Source organism: Oncorhynchus clarkii, chromosome 15, assembly GCF_045791955.1.
Source record: "Oncorhynchus clarkii lewisi isolate Uvic-CL-2024 chromosome 15, UVic_Ocla_1.0, whole genome shotgun sequence".
In the NCBI taxonomy this organism is placed as follows: Eukaryota; Metazoa; Chordata; class Actinopteri; order Salmoniformes; family Salmonidae; genus Oncorhynchus; species Oncorhynchus clarkii.
In genome coordinates this window covers 19,343,744-19,369,158 of record NC_092161.1, presented here as the reverse complement: position 1 = coordinate 19,369,158, position 25,415 = coordinate 19,343,744, and positions in this window count along the sequence as shown.

Below are 25,415 nucleotides of genomic sequence, written 5' to 3'. Positions count from 1 at the left end.
ACACTGTCGGCAATGGAGGATCAGCTACCTACGGAGGAGGAGCGGCTACTATGGAGGAACTGGCAACGTCGGACAAAGCGAGGGCCCTGATGAAGAGCTCCTGGCTTGTCTGACAGACTGACTTTCTCCCTGGCTGTACTGTACCATCGATGCGCCCTCCCCTCCGCTCAAGCCATACTGACTTTTCCAAACTGCCTCAACTACAATTGTTTTCCATAGTCAATTTGTTATTCATTGATGAAAAATGCATTTGTTAACAATAGGACCACAATGGAAATACGCTTCTAAACTTTGTTGTGTTATCCTTGATGATTTCTAAATGCATCGTATCCACATGTTTTTTTCTTCTTCAAATACATCTTGTCATATGACCTCCCATCAAAAGTGAGACACGTTGTCTGAGGTATACATAAATCAGTAGAGAGGGACACAACAAAAGGATGAAAAAGGTTCAACTGGCAGCACTAATTAACTGTTGATTGGTGGTAATGAGGGTAAATGGGCATGCTTACCACGCCTTGTTGCCGGTTAAGTTTTAATTAACACTGACCTGATTGAAACAGAATTGCATGAGTGGAAACATAGGGTGTTCCTTGATTGACATGCAAATATATAACCCTGTGTTAAAGTAAAAGTGGCCAAAAATATTTACTAGATATTTACCACTGCATTTTGGTTATTTCGCAGTTACTCCTGTCCCAAGCTACCTACAATTACTTCAAATGAGTTAGCACAGTTTATAAGCAGACAAATGAATATCTACCAAACCATTTTTAAAGGCACATCATGACATGTTTGATATGCTATACCCTGGTAGTGTTTTAACTGAGTCTTTGCAGCCTCTTGTGCTATCTTTGGAAATGAGATCAGGTTCTCAATTGACTTGCCTGCTTAAATGAATAAATTAATAATCACTTACTATCTAACGCTATGTATAAACATTCCATCTAAGGGGATTCTAAGATGTCTATTAACAATCAACCTCTATTAGCCCAAGGCTTTAATGGCTGCAATTGCAAGAGAGGCTCTAAATGTCTCATCTGGTATATGTTGCACAGGGAATCAACTAATCCCATAGGTTTACCTGCGAGTTATTTTGTGTTGCAATAACATCCAACTGAGTGAGAGCTATCTACTGCAAATAATGTATATCGACAAGCGCATGACTATATCACGACTGCAAGTTCAAGTTGAAAAGGAAGATCTCTTATCTGGCAGACAAATCCAAGACACAGAGCATTTATTATGCTATTACATTAAAAAAAATGTTCTCAACAAACGGGAAGCCATTATATGAGGGAAGAGTGATTCTGTTCTAGTGCATTTGTCATAATAACACTCAATCTGTGTAGTATGAAGCCCCCACAGGCCAGCTTGATTACCTCTGCTGAACCAACACAAACACAAGCACCACCACTGAGCTGCTGTTGAAGGGCTTTTTTCTCCTTCGTCCTTGGGGAAACGCCGAAGACTGATACTGAATTGAAGGTTATTATTTTCTATGATACACGTTTCATGTAACACTTTCATTTTTAGATTTTCTACAATTTTCTACAATTTACCCAGAAAGTGCATGATAATGACCTTATATATGTATATATTTGTCATTCACTGACACACTGTAAGAACCACTATGTGCAATTTGCTACCTGGTTTTCAACCGTGTTGAATGCGGTGTATTATGTACTCGAAAGTGGCCATTTCCTTAACTATTACCAGGTAAGATCCCATTGAAACAGGACTGTAAGACAGTTAAGTGTTACAGAGATGAGGCTGCCATTCATGAAATCTAATCACAATATAATAACTTTGGTACAGCATCATAATTTGAAAGACATTTACAATAGGGAAAAAAAAAAAAACTGTAGCTCTTGTCAAATATTAAATAAAGATCATATGAGAAAACACTTTTCCATAAGTTGGAAAGGCAGACCTATTCACATAGTGGACACAATGTTAAAAATGAAGGTAACCGCTTGGAATTATTAAGTCCGTCTATGTATCACACAGAGTGTGTGAAGAATGAGTCAAAACATGTTTGAGGAACCCTCAATGGAGCTGGAGCTTAGTTTCCTATATAAACAAGTTATCACCTCAATGGGAGATTCTCAAATGGGCCAAAATACGTCTTCACCTCGATTCTTCTGTCCTCCTCTCCTCCGTGACCCGGAAACCGATAAATGGTCGCCATATGGAGAGTGTAATTTTGTTAGTAGGTGAACGTAGGATTTTTCCCCTCTCCTCCTGTGTAGGATGCTCAGGTGTATCCTACACGGGAGAGATTTAAAATCCGCCACACCCCTTTTGAATCAGCTGTTGTTTTCTCGGAGGACAAAAGCATGCAGACATTTCAAAACCATGTGCTACGTTTCCTTTTAGCAATAAATAGTCTAGCACAACTAGCAAACATTTTGACCACTTTCCACATGTATTTTGGGATTCCGCCTTAACGTAATTTGCCTGATGAGGCGCAATTGTTTCCACGTTTCCTCTTCTCACCTTCCCTCTCCTCTCTTACCTTTTGACCTTTTTTCAAAAGGATGCGAGGGGAGGACAGAGGAGAGGATGCAAGGAATCTGGCTGACTCAATTGAGATTCTCCCAATGTCCTTGTCTCTATAGTGACAATGTCAGGATCAAGGTACCACGTCTTATAGGAAGAACAAACTTCCTCTGTCTCTCTCTCTCTCTCTCTCTCTCTCTCTCTTACCAATTCCATTCAATTGTTTTTCTTGGTGCATAATGTAGTCCTATCAGGTGACTCCCACAATGCTGATGTTCGTCTTTTAAAGATGGAAGTGGTGTGCTCTTTTTTTACCAGCATCACAGGCGGCACTATGTTGTAACTACTGAGATGAGGTGGGCACACATTGAACACACAGACACACACTCATGTATGCATACACACACCTAACATACACACTGACAAACTGACACACAAACCTTCCCAGCTCATTAAATCGTCACTGCAGCACGTGCTTCCTCTGCATTTTAAAGGTCACTCTTATAGCCCCCACGCCTTTGCTCTCAATTTGTTGAGTCGAAAGTGTTCCACAGGGATGCTGGCCCATGCTTATTCCAATGCTTCCCACAGTTGTGTCAAGTTGGCTGGATGTTCTGGATGGTGGACCATTCTTGATCCACACGGGAAACTGTTCTTGACACAAATCGGTATGCCTGGCTTGCCCATTCACCCTCTGACACCCTCTCTGGCACACATACACAATCCATGTCTCAATTGTCTCAAGGGTTAAAAATCCTGTTTTAACCTGTCTCCTCCCCTTCATCTACATTGATTGAAGTGAATTTAACAAATGACATCAGTAAGGGATCATAGCTTTCACCTGGATTCACCTGGTCAGTCTGTCATGGAAATAGCACATGTTCTTAATGTTTTGTACACTCAGTGTATATACTTTATTTGTTACATGCAATGCCACTTTTCTTAATTTACAAGTATAGTGGATGAGTTACAGTATATCGTATCAGTGGCTAAATTGATAGATGAGTAAAAATTGAATATTATGCCAAAAAAATGTCCCAGGCAAGGGTGAGAGATATCCTCTGTGGTTGGGAAAGAGGTCATTGGAGCTACAGCAGCGGTCCCTAGTCTACTCCCAATCATCGCCTCCCTGCCATCGTGAAGCCAATGCCCTGTGGAGGGGTGCCCAAATTAGACACCCCGGTCAGATCAAACTATGGGCAGGGTTATGGCCCTGTTATGGTGGTTTTACAGAGGCTAGATATGTGTGTTGTGAACAGAGGCTGTCACAGCGTGAGAGGTGTCACTATGTTGTCAATGCTGCGGAATAAAGCTGCTTAATTAAGCAGGGGACAAATGGCTTGTGACAGCCAAAGGGAGCCTGGAGGTAGATACAGAGGGCAGAGGGGTCTCACAAATGAAGTCTGCTGCTCTGATCCTCGTTTCAGGTTAGTTAGACTCCCCAGCTAGTGAGGAAGAACTGCTAATTACAATTTCTAAACTGTATATTATGGAAATGTGTTTAGTATGCAGAAGAGGTGTTAGGGAGGGAGGGAAGGAAGGAAGGAAGGAAAGAAAGAAGGAAGGAAGGAACGAGGAAGGAAGGGAGAGAGAAATAGAGAGAGGGTTGTTACGATTATGATTTTTTTCAGTTGTTACATGCTAGATGGTAGGTGACGATAGACTACTAGTACACAAATAGAATCAGTATACCAATGTCAATGATTGAAATTGCAGATAGAGAATTACTGTAGATGGTCAGTAACAGTTTGTTTGAAGGGGGGCATGTATACTAATTCATAACACCTTTGGTAAATACTTCATGACACCTCTATGGGTGTCAGGCGGTGGGTGTAGCTGGTGCATGAAGTCAGGCGCAGGAGAGCAGTGATGAGGGAACAACGCACTTTACGCAAGAAAAATAGCACAAGTAACAGTACCAATGTGCGAACAATAACGGTTGTCACAAAACACGGGTGAAAACAGCACCCGGACAAAACCAGCCGGAAACGTACCGACCTGAACAAATAAACAAACACACACAAAGACATGGGGAAACAGAGGGTTAAATACATGACCAGTAATTGGGAAATGGAATGGCGATGGCTAGAAGACCGGCGACGTCGAGCGCCGAGCGTCGCCCGAACAAGGAGAGGAACCGACTTCGGCGGAAGTCGTGACAATGAGTGTTGAAATATCCTTCAAAACATCCTTCTTAGTACATTTCCCCAACGCTTCTGACACAGCGCCTAGAGAGAGAATGTCATAACACTTGAACTTCCATTACAGTACTCAATGTCATTTTTGAATATGAATACATATTTATTTAGATATGACAGAAAATGAGTTGTTATAAAGGATACAACAACACTCAGAACTTTTTTAGTTTGTACAATTATGTCAGCAGTTATGAATGCCAATGTACACCCATTGTTACCAGAAAATATTGGTGGTGATAGTCAAGCAGAACAAATCTTGTAGTAAGTCCCCAGACTCATGTATCCACATTCTGACCCCTAATATCAAAGCTATGCTTATGAAATATATATATCTTTTTTTAACCTTTATTTAACTAGGCAAGTCAGTTAACAACAAATTCTTATTTACAATGAGGGCCTGCCAAAAGGCAAAAGGCCTCCTGTGGGGACGGGGGCTTGGGATTAAAATAAATAAATGAATATTGACAGAAAATCTGTGGAACGTGAACTATAGTTCCACTATTCACAAGCATAGAAAAAAGGCCGATTGACTAAATTAAACAGACATCTTTGTGAAATTCCTAAAGTATGGTTGTTGCACAATTTTTTTCTCTTTCACACGAAACAGCAATTTAATAACCAAGGTGTACACACACACACACACACACACACACACACACAACACTGTGCCATTTAAAGTAAAAGGTGGATGTGTTCACGTTCAGAATAGCTGTGACTTGCAGAGAAATAGAGAAAACAGATCAAAGGTCAAATATGAGATGTCTTTATTACCCAGTCTACTGAAGCTCTTGACATTTATTTCACTTTCAAATCCCCATTCAGTTTCCCACTCGCTCACCCAACAATTAAACTACCACACTAGTTGAGGCATGCAAATAACAAAACAAATACAGGCGGAGGGAGGGAGGGAGTGATGATTTTTTAAGGATTGTGGTGATTCCATCGACTCACATTGTCTTGATTACAGTTTTTCCCAATTGTTAACACACATGTGCTGAAACTACATCTCAGGTACTCAAAACTCTGAACACAAAACACAAGACAGTTAGCCAATTTCCCCAAACCCCACAGACATCTTGCAAAATAAAACACATGAATCAAAATTAAACTCTGCACACAAATGAGACACACACACACACACATCAAATTAATCTAACTTAGTGACAACCAAGATCACACTGATGTGACATATTCAAAACACTACTATCAGAACCTATTTCAATGTAAAGATGTTGTTGTTATACTGTATATTGTTTGTGTGTACTCAAACAATAAAGGAACACAAATGCAAACATGTATGTTTCATATTTCAACATGACTCAATACATGTCAAACAGCAAACAGTAAGCGCACATACAGTACAAATGCAAACATACAGTAAATATATGTTGCATATGCATCGGAAGAAAATGAGTCCTATTTGTACTACTGTAATGTATGTTAGATCAATCGTACGGACTAGATAAAGAAACTAATGTCTAATCTAAACCATCTAAACAATAAAATACAAACTCTGTCATGTCTGTTGTTTTGGTCCGTCCACAGATTTTCATCAACATCACAGGTGATATATTCCTTGGCCAGACAGCGGGGGAAATATCTTCAGGCATGACGCATTCCACCCCTGACAGGATTCTGCTGGGATGTCACCACAGGCCTCGTCCATTGCCTGGAGAAGTGCCATACGTTCATGGGGTTTGAGATCATACACCTACCATCGCCATGCTGAAAATAACTCCTCAATGGGGTTGAGAAATGGGGAATATGGTGGGAGATAGAGAATTGTAAACCTAGGATGGTCATGGAACCAGTTGCGGACCTGAGCAGCCTGATAAAAACTCACGTTGTCCCAAATTCTGGCTGAAAATGATTGTTGTGTAAGGTGTTCAGGAAATTAAGGAGATGGGCAGTGCTGTAGGATCCCATGGGTGGCATGGCGATGGAGGACTCTATTGTGGCTCATAGCTGCACATATGGTGACCAGGTACCTCAATGATGGCGTGTTGATCAATGATGTTCCTTCCTCTACTCCTCGTCTTCACTAAATTGAATCCAGCTTCATCTATGAATATGATTTCCTGGCGCATGGGTCTTCAAATCAAATAAAACTTTATTTTATTTGACTTTATTTCACCTTAATTTAACCAGGTAGGCCAGTTGAGAACAAGTTCTCATTTACAACTGCGACCTGGCCAAGATAAAGCAAAGCAGTGCGACAAAATACAACAACACAGAGTTACACATGGGATAAATAAAAGTACAGTCAATAACACAATAGAAATATCTACATACAGTGTGTGCAAATGGCGTAAGGAGGTAAGGCAATAAATAGGCCATAGTAGCGAAGCAATTACAATTGAGCAAATTAACACTGGAGTCATAGATGTGCAGATGATGATGTGCAAGTAGAAATACTGGTGTGCAAATGAGCAAAACAAATAAAAACAATATGAGGATGAGGTAGGTAGTTGGATGAGCTATTTACAGATGGGCTGTGTACAGCTGCAGCGATCAGCTAGCTGATGCTTAAAGATAGTGAGGGAGATATAAGTCTCCAACTCCAATTTTTGCAATTCTTTCCAGTCATTGGCAGCAGAGAACTGGAAGCAAAGGCAGTGTTGGCTTTGGGGATGACCAGTGAGATATACCTGCTGGAGCGCGTGCTACGGGTGGGTGTTGTTATGGTGACAAGTGAGCTGAGATAAGGTGGAGCTTTACCTAGCAAAGACTTATAGATGACCTGGAGCCAGTGGGTCTGGCGACTAATATGTAGCGAGGGCCAGCCGACGAGAGCATACAGTACAGGTCGCAGTGGTGGGTGGTATATGGGGCTTTGGTAACAAAACGGACGGCACTGTGATAGACTGCATCCAGTTTGCTGAGTAGAGTGTTGGGGGCTATTTTGTAAATGACATCGCCGAAGTCAAGGATCGGTAGGATAGTCCGTTTTACAAGGGTATGTTTGGCAGCGTGAGTGAAGGAGGCTTTGTTGTGAAATAGGAAGCCGATTCTAGATTTAATTTTGGATGGGAAATGCTTAATATGAGTCTAAAAGGAGAGTTTACAGTCTAGCCAGACACCTAGGTATTTGTAGTTGTCCACATATTCTAAGTCGGAACTGTCCAGAGTAGTGATGCTAGTCGGGCAGCGATCAGTTGAAAAGCATGCATTTAGTTTTACTAGTGTTTCAGAGCAGTTGGAGGCCACAGAAGGAGTGTTGTATGGCATTGAAGCTCGTTTGGAGGTTTGTTAACACAGTGTTCAAAGAAGGGCCAGATGTATACAGAATGGTGTTGTCTGAGTAGAGGTGGACCTGCAGCAAGAGTGACATCGTTGATATATACAGAGAAAAGAGTCAGCCTGAGAAATTAACCCTGTGGCACTCCCATAGAGACTGACAGGGGTCTGACCAACAGGCCCTCCGATTTGACACACTGAACTCTATCTGAGAAGTAGTTGGTGAACCAGGCAAGGCAGTCATTTGAGAAACCAAGGCTGTTGAGTCTGCCGATAAGAATAAGGTGATTGACAGAGTTGAAAGCCTTGGCCAGGTCGATAAAGACGGCTGCACAGTACAGTCTTTTATCGATGGTGATTATGATATCGTTTAGTACCTTGAGCGTGGCTGAGGTGCACCCGTGACCAGCTCGGAAACCAGATTGCACTTCGGAGAAGGTACGTGGGATTCGAAATGGTCGGTGATCTGTTTGTTAACGTGGCTTTCGAAGACTTTTGAAAGGCAGGGCAGAAAGGATATAGGTCTGTAACAGTTTGGGTCTAGAGTGTCACCCCCTTTGAAGAGGGGGATGACCACGGCAGCTTTCCAATCTTTAGGAATCTCAGACGATACGAAAGAGAGGTTAAACAGACTAGTAATAGGGGTTGCAACAATGGCGGCGGATAATTTTAGAAAGAGAGGGTCCAGATTGTCCAGCCCAGCTGATTTGTATGGGTCCAGGTTTTGCAGCTCTTTCAGAACATCTGCTATCTGGATTTGGGCAAGTAGCTGCGGGGGGTGCGGAGCTGTTGGCCGGGGTTGGGGTAGCCATGAGGAAAGTATGGCCAGCTGTAGAGAAATGCTTCTTGAATATAATATCATCTATAGTAGATTTATCGGTAGTGACAATTTTGTCTGATTGCTTAGGCACTATCTTTGAAACTATAGGCTATTTTTGCAAACCTCTACACACTAACCACAAACCCATACACCAAACCAGCAAAACATTGTACATCTCTTGCGAAAACAAACAATTCTTGCAAAAATCTTCAAACTTAAAAAAAAAGTGTTTTCGTGTCAATACAGTACACACAAACCATCATTTGAATAAGCACACGAAGCACCAACTACGCACTGACAGCATGAATGAAAAACACTTTTTCTTTTTCTGTGTGCAGGGCATAGCAGTTTGCAATAGTTTTGTCATACATGTAGTAAACCCACATACACACAGGTATCCAAATGTGTAAAGTATGGATGTGTATTCTGAACATAACACACTATCAATACAAATCAGGGGTAAGAGTTATTTTTTTATTCTAAAAATGTTCTCACATTCCTCAAACAACAAAAGCACACTAGAAAAAAAAGAACAGAAAAAAATACTTCATCCACATCACATGCCATGTTGTCTTGAGCTAGGCCTGTAGAAGGGGTATGTGTTGGTGGGGCTAGCGATCATACACCTTCCAACGTCATGCAGAGAAGAACTCTTCAGTAGGATTCAAGAACGGAGAATATGGGGGGAGTTTGAGTGCAATGAAAAGTGGGTGATCTGTGAAGAAATTGTGGACCACAGCAGCCCTGTGGATACTAACATTGTCCCTGGTGATAACATACCTGGGCTGCTCTGGCCCCTGGTCATTAGGGAGGGTGGAGGGTGTCCATAAATGTGATAATGTGTGCAGTGTTGTATGGGCCTAGGATTGCATGATGGTGAAGGACGCCGTTTTGACTAATAGCCGCACACATTGTTATGTTGCCACCACGTTGTCCTGGGATGTTGATGATGGCCTGGTGTCCGATGATATTTCTGCCGCGGCCCCTTGTTTTTGCAAGGTTGAAACCTGCCTCGTCCACATATATTAGCTCATGATGCACTGCATCTGTTTCTAGTTCCATGACTCTCTGAAAGAGACAAGACAAAAAAATGTAGCACATCACGAAAGACAGGGATCAGTCAATATGATGTTGCACCATACACTTCCAGATCCAGTACCAATGATAGGATAGTATAGCTTACCTGCACATATTCATATCTCAGTTGTTTTACATGGTCTGAGTTTCTTTCGAAAGGGACTCTGTACAGCTGCTTCATCCTAATTATATTGTGTTTCAGTAGATGAGACAGTGCAGAGAGACTCACTCTGTTGACGTTTTGGAATATGGTGTGATCTGCCATTATGTGGTCCTACAGTTCTCTGAGTCTGATGCAGTTATTTGCAATGACATTATTTACAATGTGGGTCTCCTGCTCTGGGGTGAACAGGCGACCTCTTCCACCAGATGCTGGTTTTCTTGCAGTTCTAAAAAAAATGGAATGGTTTTAATGGTTTTAATGATAGATCCTTCTCGTTATGAAAGTACAGTACATATTACTGTACCAGTAAAACTACAGCACTTACTTGCCGGTTCTCATTTCGAAATATCCGGATGATACCTGCAACAGTATAGCGGCTCAGATTTGGTTGAACCTGTTGCCCAGTCTCCCTCATGCTCATCCCATGGTTGACAACATGATCAACCACAGTCACTCTGATTTCATCAGTTATTGTGTTCCTGACTCCCATTCCTCTTCCTCTTCCCCTTCCTTTCCTTCTCCCCCATCCTACTTCACCTCTTCCTTCTCCTCCTTCTCCTCCTACTCCTCCTCCTCTTCTTCCTCTTATTTCTTCACCTACTCGTCTTCATCCTCGTCTTCCTCCTCCTCCTCTAGTTCTCACCCCTCTTACTCTCTGTCCAATATTGGCCTCCATTGTTGTCCAAACCAAATGTTTACCTGTGGCCTATTTATAGTTCTCAAGCTCTGATTTGTAAGTCAACTCATTATCTAAAAGTGTTTTCACATGTGTCAAAGTGGAAAGGCAATTGGAGAAATAGTGTAGGAATGTAGAGACCAATTTCTATAGTTTTGCTAGAAGTGTGTTCTTAAATTGCAAACTGAGTGTAAAGCAGTGAGTTGTGTTTCCAGTTTTGCAAAAAGTGTGTTATAAAATTACAAACTCAGTGTAAAGCAGAGAACGTGCATTCAGTTTGGCACACTTGGTAAATGCATTTTCTACAAGTGTTAATGGTTTCAGAGATAGTGCTTGAAGAATCACTGTTAGTGTTTAAGCATTCATTAAAAAACTGTAAGAAACACCATCCCCGAATGAAGCACATCTACAGTCCCATTTGAAAGGAATTCCCAAAGAGTGAAGGATAAGCGGTACAAATATGTACAAGTAAGTAGTGTGCTAGTATTACACACTTTAAACATTGATGTTGCCAGTGAACTTTACTAAACAGCAATTCAAGTATTTACTGTCATTTCAGAGAATCATGGATTTGGATGCAAGTCCACCTGGACAAAAGGAACACCTACAGTTGAAGTCGGAAGTTTACATACACTTAGGTTGGAGTCATTAAAACTGTACAATGTTCATCTGTACAAACAATAGTACGCAAGTATAAACACGTGGGACCACGCAGCCGTCATCCTGCTCACTTTTTGGACAAATGTCCTCTGGTCTGATGAAACAAAAATAGAACTGTTTGGCCATAATGACCATCGTTATGTTTGGAGGAAAAAGGGGGAGGCTTGCAAGCTGAAGAACACCATCCCAACCTTGAAGCACAGGGGTGGCAGCATCATGTTGTGGGGGTGTTTTGCTGCAGGAGGGACTGGTGCACTTCACAAAATAGATGGCATCATGAGGAAAGACAATTATGTGGATATATCGAAGCAACATCTCAAGACATCAGTCAGGAAGTTAAAGCTTGGTCGCAAATGGGTCTTCCAAATTGTCAATGACTACAAGCATATTTCCAAAGTTGTGGCATAATGGTTTAAGAACAACAAAGTCAAGGTATTGCCATCACAAAGCCATGACCTCAATCCTATAGAACATTTGTGGGCAGAACTAAAAGTGTGTGCGATCAAGGAGGCCTACAAACCTGACTCAGTTACACCAGCTCTGTCAGGAGGAATGGGCCAAAATTCACCCAACTTATTGTGGGAAACTTGTGGAAGGCTACCTGAAACATTTGACCCAAGTTAAACAATTTAAAGGCAATGCTACCAAATACTAATTGAGTGTATGTAAACTTCTGACCCACTGGGAATGTGATGAAAGAAGTAAAAGCTGAAATATATATATATATATCAATATATCAAGTGGTGATCCTCTGGTTGTCTTTCATTTCTACAAAAACAAACTAGCATACAGTACAGTGAACACTACAGTAATACAGTATAACACATAAATATGTTACAAAGTAGGAAAGCTCCCAATTTCAGAAATACGGTAATACATGAAACATTTACTTTGTTTCGCCTTACAGTATGTGTTGGAATCTACAGTCTTTACTGTGCTGTACTTTGTTCTATTGTCAAGTAGTAAAGTAGTAGTTAGGTATGTACTGCAGACATTGGACCTATTATCATTTTGGAACGTCCAGATGATGGACGCTACGGTGAAGCGGCTCAAAGGTAGAGAATTGTGTGTTGTGTTTTGCCAAATGTTTGTTATAGAATTGCAATCTGAGTGTAAATGTTACGCTCGTTAGATGAAGGTGCAGCGTGGTAGGCGAACATCTTACTTTTATTTCAAATGAACACCAAAACCCAACAAAATACAAAACAAACGTAAAGTTCTGCAGGCTATACAACAACTAACAAAATCAGGATCCCACAAACTCAGGTGGAAAACCGGCGGCCTAAGTATGATCCCCAATCAGAGACAACGATAGACAGCTGCCTTTGATTGGGAACCATACCAACAAATAAATAGAACACATAGATTGCCCACCCTAGTCACACCCTGACCTAACCAAAATAGAGAATAAAAAGGATCTTAAGATCAGGGTGTGACAGTAAAGCAAATCATGTGGCAGTAGAACTGCAGATTTGGTTTATGGTTCTGCTAAATGGGTTACTGGTTTGGGTCATTGTGACTCATGGGCCAGCTTTAGTGTAAATAATTGGGAAAAACTGTTATTCCACTGTTGATTACCTGAGTGATCAAATAAATTGTGCTTGACTGTTTTGTTTCACACATTAATTGAGATATTTACTGGGGATGTAATGACACGTTGCCCTCAATGTGAGGGGGAAGAGGGTTCCTTTTAATAATACATGTGGAATAAGGTTTGTTGTACAGTATGTTAATACAGTGCTCATTAAACTGTGTGATGAACAACTGTATACTTTTGGAAATGAGGAATTACAACGGGGGGGGGGTGGGGGGGGACTTCAGTAATATTGTGTGTATTGTTTTCTGCCTTTGAGGGCAGAAAACCAGATAGGTGCAGTGAAATGTGTTGTTTTGCAGGGTAAGCCATAGTAGTACAAGGCCCCAGGAGAACATTTTGGTAAATGCCTTGTTCAAGGGCACATCAACATATTTTTCAGCTTATCGGCTCAGGTATACAAACAAGCAACTTTTCAGTTACTACCTGCAGCCCTTGGCTATTTCTCTTATTTTCTTTTGATGACTCATTTGAAAGCATTAAGTGTTTCGGGGTTAATCAAGGAACTAGATATCTGTTTGTTCAAATGAGTCACGATCAGTTTTCAGTTTATCAAAGGGAAGAGATACAGCAATCTAATGACAAAGTAATCTGAAGACACTTTATGTGAAGGGCAACTAGATAAGAACTTTACTTTACATTAGCCTTTCATAACTTGCAATATACCTGACATATCAACTTGCGAATGTTGAAATAATCATTTATGAAGCTCTGCTTATTTATTTATAGATTTCTTTTATTTAACCTTTACTTAACTCGGCAAGTCAGTTAAGAACAAATTATTATTTACAATGACGGCCTACTTTATGTATGGTTACGAATTTGTTATGAAGTCCTTATGTAGGCAGCCTTTAAATAAAGTCTTAGTAATACGCTGTTTGTCCATGTGGGAACTGTACATGTTTATCACCATAGTAGAGTCACGCAGTTGATAGCATTAATGTCAATCACCCCATGTGCCAGTCCCTCTGTGCAAAAATGACACATGGCTTGTCGCCTTAAATAGGGCTACCAGCTGGAATGATTTGTCGTATTGAGATAGTTGACAGTTCCAGCTTGAGGCGAAAGGGAATTTCATCAATCTCTGACTCACTTGGAATATTGAGAAATAACCCAAAGCATGCAGACAAATAGGCGGCGGTTCACTGTTTAGTTCATTATGTTGACAGCGTTTCATACGTTGGGGCAGTATATAAGACCAGGGTTGTGATTTCTGTAATAAATATTTGTTTCCCTAGGCAATCTCTGTGATCTCGAAAGGAAATGGATATTGAACTTGAAATCAGTCATGAATCGAGGTAATCGAAACCAGGGTCAATTCCGTATGACCCCTAGTAAATTATTCCGTATGACCCTTAGTAAATGATTCTGTATGACCCTTGGTAAATTGAAAAACTCCTCATTGAAAATGGGTAAATTAAGTTCTAATTTGTGAGTTTCTACTTTGTGAGACTCCAATCATTTTGGTGGTAGTGTGGATGAGAGGCTGTGTGACCGTTGACCTAATTTCTGAGAATGGGCCTGGGTCGTGTTCATTGGGCACAGAACATATGAAAATGCACTGAACCATGGGAGGGACGACCTGGAATAATAGCAAATAGCAAACGTTAATTTTCATAAACAGTGTAAAATATTTTCTGTTGCGTGCCCTGATAAACAGGACCTTGATGTAAGCAGACAGAAAGAACAAGGTACATGTGATCTGCTGCTCCAGCTACCTACACCAGTGAGTCACCATCTCCCCAGGCCAATACCTCTGTCCCCTGTTCAACTTTTTGCTAAAACAACCAAGCTACAATTTTAGCTAAACGTAAATACGTGAAGCATGAATGCAATGTGGACGAGAGGCAATTTGTTTTGACATATTCATTCACAGAATGACATGCAACTTGATGTTTATTGCCAAAATAGTGGATGCCAGAATGACATGAACGTGTTCACCTGGGTTGCGGTTTAGAATTTTGGCAAAGACCTCTTTTCTCAGGTTTAACATGTGATCTGTATCACAGACTAAGGTATTAAGATAAACACATCGATCATGTTACCAAAGTTGCTGTGTACCTGGATAACAAATATGTAATGTCAACATTCCTAGGCAGGCAAACCTGTTTATATGCACTCAGAATATATATGGCTGGCTGGCTGGCTGGCTGGCTGGCTGGCAGGCAGGCAGGCAGGCAGGCAGGCAGGCAGGCAGGCAGGCAGGCAGGCAGGCAGGCAGGCAGGCAGGCAGGCAGGCAGGCAGGCAGGCAGGCAGGCAGGCAGGCAGGCAGGCAGGCAGGCAGGCAGGCAGGCAGGCAGGCAGGCAGGCAGGCAGGCAGGCAGGCAGGCAGGCAGGCAGGCAGGCAGGCAGGCAGGCAGGCAGGCAGGCAGGCAGGCAGGCAGGCAGGCAGGCAGGCAGGCAGGCAGGCAGGCAGGCAGGCAGGCAGGCAGGCAGGCAGGCAGGCAGGCAGGCAGGCAGGCAGGCAGGCAGGCAGGCAGGCAGGCAGGCAGGCAGGCAGGCAGGCAGGCAGGCAGGCAGGCAGGCAGGCAGGCAGGCAGGCAGGCAGGCAGGCAGGCAGGCAGGCAGGCAGGCAGGCAGGCAGGCAGGCAGGCAGGCAGGCAGGCAGGCAGGCAGGCAGGCAGGCAGGCAGGCAGGCAGGCAGGCAGGCAGGCAGGCAGGCAGGCAGGCAGGCAGGCAGGCAGGCAGGCAGGCAGGCAGGCAGGCAGGCAGGCAGGCAGGCAGGCAGGCAGGCAGGCAGGCAGGCAGGCAGGCAGGCAGGCAGGCAGGCAGGCAGGCAGGCAGGCAGGCAGGCAGGCAGGCAGGCAGGCAGGCAGGCAGGCAGGCAGGCAGGCAGGCAGGCAGGCCTAAGCAACAGTCTAACAGAAATAACCAAAACAGGAAGATGTGTCATGCATGTCAGAGGCCGTGTTGACTTGGCCTGTTTGTCTTATTTGTTGAAAAACTACAGATGAAAGGGAGAGAAAAAAATCTGTTGTTTTACCACAGGCAAAACCTAAACATGTATAATATTTCTGGCAGTCGTTACCATATGCTATGAATTTGATATGGACGATCCACAGATCCTGTTTTCCCTCCAACTTAACTCTTCCTCACTATGGCCTCAAAACAACATTCAATGTGTTTATTATTATGATCATCTGTATTTTTTTCTATAATTACAACCACGGGTTATTCTTGGAAATTTGTCGAAGATTGAAGCCAACAGTGCCATGAATGTATTTACATGGAATTCAAATGATATGCCGTGTGCCTTCTATGCTTGGTGCACACCTAGGAAGTCTGTCGGAATTTTTCATTTTCAAAAACACATATGGATACAATTTCATCAAGATCTGGTATCAATTTTCGTTAAGGTTTACTTAAGGGGTTATTAAAGGTCAAAGGTTGACTAAGGTCATTATACTCACTCCAGAGCTCAGAATAAAAAAAGCATTCCATTATTGTGTTGTCAGGGAGATGCCTGGCAACAACTTAAATGTGCTTTTGAAAACAAAAGGCGAATTGAAAACATTATTGGCATTTTTTTATTCGATTTTCATAATTTGTATTTATTAAGGATCCCCATTAGCTGCTGCCAAGGCAGCAGATACTCTTCCTGGGGTCCAGATAGCAAGCTAGGACTGATGGTTTGGTTAGTTAAACTAGCAAGTCTGTTTGTTTGGTTACCAAGGCAACTATGGTAGCTGTCTAGTAAACTTGCTAGCTACTTCAGTGGATGTTGAACACATTTCTACCTGTATTTCTACCACATTTCTAGCAGTGAATGTGTTAGAATACGGTATATCCATGGTCTAAAAAGGATAATAAACTCGGGGCTCTATGCATTCACTGGAAGGTAAAGCAACTCCATGGAAGTTCAGTTCGACTCCTCTAGCGCGTCGTGGAACACACCTTCCATGTCGTTCATTATTTTCCAAAGAATCACAGCCCCTCGTTGATTATCCCTTACGTAAATAATAAAATATTTATTCCAGAGAGCAAACACATAAATCCTAAATGTGCATAGTAAATAGCTGATTCGTGTGTGACAAAACCCATCCAAGAAATTAGAGTTTGTACATTTTTGGTTTATTGCATTTGCATTAAGTATAACAAAGGGAAAATGCTGTAATTTTCACCCTGTGTAGTCCAAAATATGTCTCCTTACATTCTCTCTCTTTATTTACACTCGAACATTTCCCACAAAAGAACAATCAAAACAAAGAAAATTTGCCACAGCATGGAAAATTTGGATACGATTTTTTCATCCACTACTTAGCGACGGTGGATTACGTTATGTTTGGATTCAGGGTTTTTTCCGTTTCAAGATAGTAGTCTGGGCCCAATCTCTTTCGTACATCCAAGGCACTGGGACCAGTGCATCATTTGCATAATCAATCAAATCAATATTAAGCTGATGACGCTGATAAATACATGTATTCTCAAAAAATCATTACAACCAGTTTATGTGAAGACATTTTTGAGATGTTTAGCTTTCAGTGGGGTCTGAGAGGTCTAGGAAAAAGTAAATGTTCTCATTGACTAAAATGTGTCACTTTACTATAGGTCCCTCTAACCACGCAAGTGAAAGTATTTCCCATTGCCTTGTTTTAGAATGGCTGACAGTGCACATCAGGTGTTTGTTCATCAGGTGCCTGTTTGGAGCACAGCCCAAACCTCCAAGAGAATTCCTTTGACATTCTCCTGTCTCCGTAAAGACCAATGTTACATGTCAATCAATATCGCTTTACCACGGGTACAAACAATACTCTATAAAATAACAGACAATACAAACAAACCAAAAACAACAGATCTCATTATCTTCGCTTTGCTTTTTCAGCCTTGACAAGCGGAGCGTTACTAATTCACTGAAAGGAGAGAAGAGAAGAAAAAAAAACAAGTTAAAAAAAGAAAGAGGCAGCAATCTCATCAGCCTTTAATGTTGAATAAGAGAGATGTGAGCTTTCGACAACGCAATTACTGTAATCCATAGATCCAGGGTGCCTCGTCCATATAGTGCACCAGACAACCAGATAACACTAGCTTTGTGAAGGAGTATACAAAGAGAGTGGCACTGTCATCCCTCCAGAGGCTACAGACCATATATTTTAGTATCAGGGTGACTGACAACATACACAGGTGTATTTGTTCAATTAATGTCTTGGCAGGTACACATTGTATTGGCACTGACACTATGAGAACAAACATGAGAGGATGTTTTAAATGTTTTACATTTGGGCAACTCAGGTGTTCTTGTGTGCTTTAGGGGTGTTAGGTCACAGCATATTGCGGAGCCATTTTGACACTTGTGACAATATGATATTAGCTGGCTCCGACTCATCGACAATTGCTAGTATTCTCAGAATCTATGGGCCAACTTGGAATCTCCATAGTTGATCTACGCATACGGCTAAAACTATTGTGTAAAGGAGCTCCTACTCACCGTAAGACTGTGTTAGCCCACTGAGCAATAGGCATTAGTTTTGGGAGCCAGCACAAGTCTTCAGGTTTCAGGCATGGTTACTTGTCACATAATGGTTCACCAAACCAATTTTTATTTATTTATTGGGGTTACATACAGGTATATCTACAACGTAGTATGTTAACACCATTAGGGCCTTCAACTAATAGTAATACATACTTTAGCTTGGAGTTTCACCATCCATTCATTTTTAGTTAGATGCTCTCAGAGAAGAAAGAGATTTTGAATCTATGGCATGTAGCAAAAGACAGATGTGGTAACACCTCGCCAACAGCCAGATTTCACACTCTACTCTGCCTTTAATTGGTTGTGTTCCCAGGAGTATGAGGTTGTGGAGTAGAGCGGTTTATCGGGTGTTAATTTCGATGGTATTTTCTTGTGTGTGACCTTTTTTTTGCCTGTTGAGATACATTGGAAAACATTCTACCAGAGAACCTATTTAAAGAGTGTAGAAAAGTTAAGCTGTATATTATTTAACTGCTAATTGGCACTGATTTTTTATTTGGATTTGATGAGATGCTCAGAGCTGCACTATTAGGTCAATGTTGTTTTAAGAAGCAGACTAGACAAAATAGTACCATTACGCTCTCCAAAAAGGTTGGTTAGTGTGTTAAACCTTGTAAATTCAGACAAGCAAAAAAGTGTGATGGGTCCACAATCAAAAATATGTTGCATAAATAAAGTTTACTTCAGAAGCTGGCTAAAACAAATTGACCAAATGTATCTGAATATTCTACATATTGTTTTGCAGCATCAGTGTGGAAATTATTATTCTTTTTTATTTTTTGGGATAATAGATTCCAAAGACTCATGTGAAATTGAAGAGACAGGATGGTTGAAGTCCTTCATATTTCTGTAATAACACCTGACAGCATTGGAGTAAGTCAAATGAAAAATGTTCCGTTAGTCTTGGAAGATATCCGCTTGACAATTAGGAAATAACACGTCTTTGAGAAGCTATGTGTTCACAGAGAAGAGATGGCATTCCATGCAGCAAATCACATTTAATTAAACAAACCACAATAAAACTGTTTGGATAGAGAAGCAAATAGTGGAATTACAAAACCCGACACTTCTATAATTTGCTCCTGTTTGCTTTTGTGTTTTATCAGTATGACACAATGTTCCCAATTTATCAGGCTTCAGAGGTTTTTCCCCTTCAACTGCGCTCACATTTAGCTGTGTTTTCAGCCCTAAATGGTATGGAACAAATTCAATTGAAGTTTTGAAACTTTGAATAAAGCAATTAAAGCCTCTTGAAGCATGAAGATGAATGCACATCTGAGGATGAAGTGGAAGAAGTCTTCCTGGGACTCCGAGCTGGAATATAATAGCCTGCTTCCAGATCTGTTCGAGTTATTATTGCCAACATGACAAAATGGCACAAACCAATCTGGAACCAGGCTAGGAATATAATACAAATACTCAGCCGTGCACAAAAACATTGCCCAGCTTCCTTTGTCATAGCTCCTTGTCAATCTGAAAGGAATGGGTAAGAGAAATTGTTTCCACCAGCTTTCACCTATCCATTTCTGACAAATCTAGGAAGAGTAAGCCACTGAAAGTATTAGATCCGGTGATGTATTGGAGGGTAAACGCGCACAAACATGTTTACGCACCTTTTTTTATTTTGCACAAGCGTTTACCTATTGCACATTTTTTCATCTAAAGTATAGGCAGAGTTAAGTTATTCACTGAGATTCGCGATCAGCGTTAACCCACTTATTTTTACCACTGCGGCAGGGTAGACTAGACTAGTAACCGGACGGTTGGAAGTTCAAACCCCCGAGCTGACAAGGTTCAAATCTGTCATTCTGCCCCTGAACAGGCAGTTAACCCACTGTTCCTAGGCCGTCATTGAAAATAAGAATTTGTTCTTAACTGACTTGCCTAGTAAAATATCCTTACATATTGTAGCCCTGATCTGCCTGCTAGCTTATATCAGCCTGTGCAGTATGACCACAATCAAATTACCCCTATTTTATATACTCACTTTTCTATGGTGAAATCCATACACAGTAAAATTGCAAAAGTCAAATTCAACACTATTTGGGGTTTACAGTAAATGATCCCACCCCAAATTTTGAGTTAAAACTACTCTGGTCATGGTCTGGATATTGATTATCCATATTTTTGTTAAAACGACACTAAACGAAGTTAACATCTAATGCTCAGAGACTTGATTAAATGTGCATAACTCCAATGACCATTTAACTCTTTTCACTGTTGTTTTAATCCACTCCCTTGCCATTTTTATCACGTTTCAGGGAAGACCCAGATGCAGACAGTGTCGAGCAACAAAGTTTATTACTAGAACAGGGGGCAGGCAAAACGACAGGTCAAGTGCAAGCAGAGGTTGGTAATCCAGATCAGAGTCCAAAATGTACAGAATGGCAGGCAGTCTCAGGGTCAAGGCAGGCAGAGGTCAGTAACCCAGTGTGGTGTGACAAGGTACAGAACGGCAGGCAGGCTCAGGGTCAGGGCAGGCAGAATGGTCAAAACCGGGAAAACTAGAAAATAGGAACTATAGCAAAGACCGGTGCAAGGGGAAAACCGCTAGTAGGCTTGACGAACAAAACAAACTGGCCACAGACAAACAGAGAACACAGGTATAAATACGCTGGGGATAATGGGGAAGATGGGCGGCACCTGGAGCGGGGTAGAGACAAGCACAGAGACAGATGAAACAGATCAGTGTGTGACATTTTCACTTTTTTCAGTGTCTTTTTAATCAACTCCGTTTTACACTTTTCTGTTGTTTTGAATTAACAATCAACATCTTCAGTACATTTTTACCTTTGGTGCACTACCTTTGAAGTGTAAGGGGGTTAAGCTTTATTTAGATTTTTCTTAATGGACGGAAAGCTTGAGAGAGGAGAGGTAGAACAAGAACAAGAGTGACAGAAAGAGAAGCCAGTACCAATTAGTTGGATTCTAGAGCCATGAGGGTGAGGAAAGAGTGTTATAGCTCAGGTAAAAAATAGAACTTGTCTATAACTTGTAAACATGTTTGTGCTTGTAAAGTGTTTTCCAATCCAACTTGGGGGAGGATAGCTAGAACCCTTACATCACACACAACCTGCATTCAGAATGCCTGTCAGCAGGGAATATAATGTGACTGTTGGAGACTACCTACATCATGTAAACTGGAACAACCATCTCAGTAATGGTTGCAATAAATCCAACCACTTACAGATTGGATTAGTTTAGAAAAATGTATGTTACCTATCTTTGTGTAGCATAAGATAAAAAACAATCAAAGTACAGGCAAAAACACAGATATTCAAATACATTTAAAAAAAAAAATCAACCAGGAACAGAGCATGCTGGGAAATATCACATTGAGACCTCTCCCACATCTATGGATACTCCATGTCCCCGTCTCTGTTCACTCTTAATGGAGTTAAAAGTACTCAGTCCTAAATAACTCCAGTTATCAACAGGAAGCGTACCACTCTGTTGAGGGTTAAAATAACTCCAGTAGTCAATTTAATCCCCAATTTTTTTTCACACTATGATTTCAACTTGATTTATTGTGTAGCATGGAACATAGCCTGCTTTGTCTTTGTCTCACACATCATATAATTTTGGATTGGACGGAAAGCTTGAGAGAGGAGAGGTAGAACAAGAACAAGAGAGAGTGACAGAAAGAGAAGCGAGTACCAATTAGTTGGATTCTAGAGCCATGAGGGTGAGGAAAGAGTGTTATAGCTCAGGTAAAAAACATAACTTGTCTAGTCAGGTCATGCTTTGCCAGGGTGGGATAGTATTATTTTCTGAGAGAGTATGGTGCTATGAAATATTAATTAGAATTCTGTAAAATTAAGATTAGAACACAAAATGCCATTGGTAGAGGCATCCAAGATAGCATGCAATGTGCCATCTGTGTGGAGGAAAAAATAGAACAGAAGTAGTCTGTTCCATCTTTTCTGTTTTGTCTCACAACATGAGACAGGCCGAGAGCGAGGGAGAGAGCGGGAGAGAGAGAGACAAAGAGAGAGAGAAGGGGAGAGCAATATATAGAGAGGAAGAGAACAACACATAGCAACAGAGAGAGTGGTTTTGTGCCTGCAGCTATTCTTCAGTCAGAAATATTTACTGTGACATGTATCCACGAATTAATTAGTGATGTGAAAGGCACATTTTTGAGGATCTTGTTTATACTTCTTCCCTAACAACAACATATGTGCTTTATCAAGAGAAACAACAGCTTTCCTCAGGAGCAGGTCTTAAGAAACAGCTTTAAACGCCATCATTATTTGTGCATTAAAATGACCTCGTCAGAACTACAACAAAATATGTATTCTGATTTCTCCCTAAAGACCAAAACTGAGAACCCCCCCTTTATGCAAGAAATGCTTCCTGACAAGATCAAGCAGAATAAAAGCCATTACTTTTTCATTTGACCACAGCTAAATATTCTCCAAAACATAATGTTAACTCATGCAAATACAAGGGGAAAACAACAGCTGTACACTTTCCTAATCTCTTCCTGATTTGGGTTTATTTTGAAGAAAAAAAAAACGCATTAATATTAATCGTTCAATGAATGTTCATTGAGTATCTGTTTGTTATGCACGTTCTATGACCATGTCAACAAGAACGCAAATACGCAATGATGAATAATTAAAGATGTCCACACAGCATGGATCAGTTCATTATCAACTTCAACTGGGGAAGAAGAAGAGGGAGAAACAAAATATTGGCCTGGGTTTGTTGTTTACTACCCAACTGTATACATTATTCGTTTTAAACCGGGCCTTTTCCAGGTTCCCTCAAATATAGCATTTTTGACCTCCTGATTGCTTTTCCCCGATCTCCGTCAAGCACTGGCTTTTTTCAGAATTTGCATTCATGATATCCCTCTGTAGCGGAGGAGTTAAGCAGACCTGGGTTCAAATAGTATTTCTTTACTTTCAAATGCCTTGAGTATTTGATTAAGCTTGTCTGGAGTGCCAGATGGGTGGGCTTTACACTTTCAGGACTATTCCATTGGTACCATTTCGCCAGACAAGATTAATGTCTGGACAAGATGAATCAAGAACAGAAAAAGTATTTGAAAGGAAACAAATACTGTTTGATCCCAGATCTGCATCACACAAATAAATCTCTCTACCAAGTATGCATGGAGAAGTCAGTCCATATATCCGTAAATCTATACATACATCAGTGCAGAATGTATCCGTAGAAGCCAGAAAAGCAACACCATCTCAATACCTCTCATTGATTGTATTGGTAGGGAATGGTCTGTGAAAAAAAATACTTTCAATAATATATGAAAGCTGAAAATGTCATCTGTGCCTAGAAATCCCCAGGTGTCGAGAAATTGTTTCAGTCCGGGTTTTGACAGAATTGAAAAAAATATACAGGTTGCAAAATAGTTAGGAAGAGATTTTCCATGTGCCAATTCAGTGGCACGTGGTTTATTAAATGATACGCAAAACAATGATTTATTCAAAACTTAAAGTTTTTTAATTTGAATTATTATACAAAATTCTTGCCACAGACAGAATGTTAGATACATGGGACATACAAGCATCTCAGCTCTGCAGATTTTGCTATCATGAGACAGAATCATGAGATCACTTATTTTGGAATTGCCCCTACATACTGGAGCTTGTTTCTGGTCAGAGGTTCAGGAATGGCTGGAAAATCACAACATTAATCTCAAATTAACCCTACAAATAGCACTGTTGGGTGATTTGGAAAATCATAGTCATTCAATCAACAAAATAATAATAATTTTAGTAAAGATATATATCTTTAACTTACAATCTGTAGATTTGTATATTTATTTAACCTTTATTTTAACTAGGCAAGTCAGTTAAGAACAAATTCTTATTTACAATGATGGCCTACAGTGGGTTAACTGCCTTTATATGGCACCTGGAAATCATAAGAGGGCGGTTTACAGAGATAGGTGGGATGGACTGAGAGTAGCTGAGGGGTGGGTTTAGGGAGATAGCTGGGATGGGACGGAGAGTAGCTGAGGGGTGGGGTTAGGGAGATAGCTGGGATGGGACGGAGAGTAGTTGAGGGGTGGGTTTACGGAGATAGGTGGGATGGACTGAGAGTAGCTGAGGGGTGGGGTTAGGGAGATAGCTGGGATGGGACGGAGAGTAGCTGAGGGGTGGGGTTAGGGAGATAGGTGGGATGGGACGGAGAGTAGTTGAGGGGTGGGGTTAGGGAGATAGCTGGGATGGGACTGAGAGTAGCTGAGGGGTGGGTTTACGGAGATAGGTGAGATGGGACTGAGAGTAGCTGAGGGGTGGGTTTACGGAGATAGGTGAGATGGGACTGAGAGTAGCTGAGAGGTGGGTTTACGGAGATAGGTGAGATGGGACTGAGAGTAGCTGAGGGGTGGGTTTAAAAGCTCATGTTCTATCATATTTATGACTGAAAACATGATGTATAATGTATAAGTACTATCCATCTAGATGTAATGTATAGCCAAATATCAAGTTACTTTGTTCTTACGATGTACAGTGCCTTGCGAAAGTATTCGGCCCCCTTGAACTTTGCGACCTTTTGCCACATTTCAGGCTTCAAACATAAAGATATAAAACTGTATTTTTTTGTGAAGAATCAACAACAAGTGGGACACAATCATGAAGTGGAACGACATTCATTGGATATTTCAAACTTTTTTAACAAATAAAAAACTGAAAAATTGGGCGTGCAAAATTATTCAGCCCCTTTACTTTCAGTGCAGCAAACTCTCTCCAGAAGTTCAGTGAGGATCTCTGAATGATCCAATGTTGACCTAAATGACTAATGATGATAAATACAATCCACCTGTGTGTAATCAAGTCTCCGTATAAATGCACCTGCACTGTGATAATCTCAGAGGTCCGTTAAAAGCGCAGAGAGCATCATGAAGAACAAGGAACACACCAGGCAGGTCCGAGATACTGTTGTGAAGAAGTTTAAAGCCGGATTTGGATACAAAAAGATTTCCCAAGCTTTAAACATCCCAAGAAGCACTGTGCAAGTGATAATATTGAAATGGAAGTAGTATCAGAC